The following is a 1,775-nucleotide window of genomic DNA, read 5'->3' on the forward strand; positions in this document are numbered from 1 at the left end:
AGTTCTGTTCTAGTTCTGTTCTAGTTCTGTTCTAGTTCTTTTCTAGTTCTGTTCTAGTTCTGTTCTAATTCTGTTCTAGTTCTGTTCTAGTTCTGTTCTAGTTCTGTTGTAAATCTGAAGTAAATTGTTATACTTTTATTTTAACTTTATTTTGTTAATTAATTTGAATTTTATATTTTTAATTTCCTTTAATTAGCAATGAATCTGACACAAGTAAATCCACTGAAGATATTGAAATAACTCCACGTAATTCCATAGCAGAACAGTCCAAATCGCACAATTCTTAATTTATTTCTTTTACATTTTATTTTTTATTATTTCATTATATTTAAGTTATTGTTTCTTACATTTTTTATTGTAATAATTATCAAATTTTTATAATTTTTGTAAATTTTTTTTATGTTTAAATAAATAATTTTGAACTCTAAAATGAACTTCCAAGTGTTTTGTATAAAAATTGTTTTTAGTTTGATTGAAAAAATATTTTGTTAATTCTATTCAAAAGTAAGTAAAATTATTTAGTATGAAGATTTGATTAGGGGTAAAGATAAAATATATTTGAAATTTACCAAAAATATTTAGAGATAAAGGAATTTTTTCGAAAATTGTCTCTTGATCGATACATTTTCGAATGGTATTATTACAGTAAGAACTAAATAATTTGTAATAATTCCAAATATATATTTTAAATAAATTTTATTAGGGTTTTGTCTAAATTACTTGGGTTTCCGATAATTATGACATTTAATTTGGGTTTAAAGGAATTTCTGTTTAATTATTTTCATAAAATCAAATCTGTCTATATATTTTCTTAACCCTTTCCTCTACTAATATTTCTGGTAAATACTCAAATCTATTCTCTTAAGTTGTTAATGTTTTGCAAATAAAATTTATTAAAATATATTACAAAAACAAACAAAACAAAAAAAAATACCCATACAATTTAAAACATAATCGTAGAGTGTGCGAATTTCAGGAGTATGCTAAACTGCACAAATAGTTTGGAGCCACAAAGTATGAATTCGGGCATCGAACATGCCGCCCTTATGGTATCTGAGGAGAAGACCCAACATGATTCACGTAAGACAATATTTCTATTCATAACCATTTACCAAATAAAATCAAAAATATATTTAAAATCTCTATATAAATTTTTTTTTGTTTTTGTGTAGTTAAACGAAATTTATGTTATCTTTTAATACTGAAATTATTGAAATAAAAAACAAATTAACAAATTACTAACACAAGTTTTTATCCAAAAACTAAATTGATACTTGTATGAAATAATAAAACACTTCTATTTTAGTTTACACATATTTTCTTATTTTTAACATTTTTTTTTATTTTCTGAATTGACATTTAACAACTTATTAAAGAACATTATTTATTTAATTTTTATAAAAGTAATAACAAACCAAATTGTCAACTAAATGTCAAACACACAAAACACAACTTAACATGTCAATGTCATCATTCATTAATCATTTAACAAACTAATTAAATCTATCAATCATCTAGTCATTATTAAGCATTTTGTTGTTTACTTAGTTTAAATTGTTTGTAATTATTTTTAGTTTCAAGATGAAATGCATTAAAAGGTTTAAAAATTTATATTGAATTTTAAAAATTGCTACAGAAAATCTTTAGATCTAGTTCAGTTCTAGTAGAGTTCTAGTTCAGTTCTAGTTCAGTTCTAGTTCAGTTCTAGTTCAGTTCTAGTTCAGTTCTAGTTCAGTTCTAATTCAGTTCTAGTTCAGTTCTAGTTCAGTTCTTGT

The 1,775-nt window shown here is 23.2% G+C and overlaps 1 protein-coding gene across 1 annotated transcript in view; it reads right to left on the reverse strand.

Annotated features, from left to right (window-relative positions):
* Positions 1 to 1,775, reverse strand: part of LOC111680939 (glucose transporter type 1) — a 59,247-nt gene that overhangs the window by 13,866 nt on the left and 43,606 nt on the right. The window lies entirely within an intron of this gene.

The sequence above is a fragment of the Lucilia cuprina genome, chromosome 5, assembly GCF_022045245.1.
Source record: "Lucilia cuprina isolate Lc7/37 chromosome 5, ASM2204524v1, whole genome shotgun sequence".
Taxonomy (NCBI): Eukaryota; Metazoa; Arthropoda; class Insecta; order Diptera; family Calliphoridae; genus Lucilia; species Lucilia cuprina.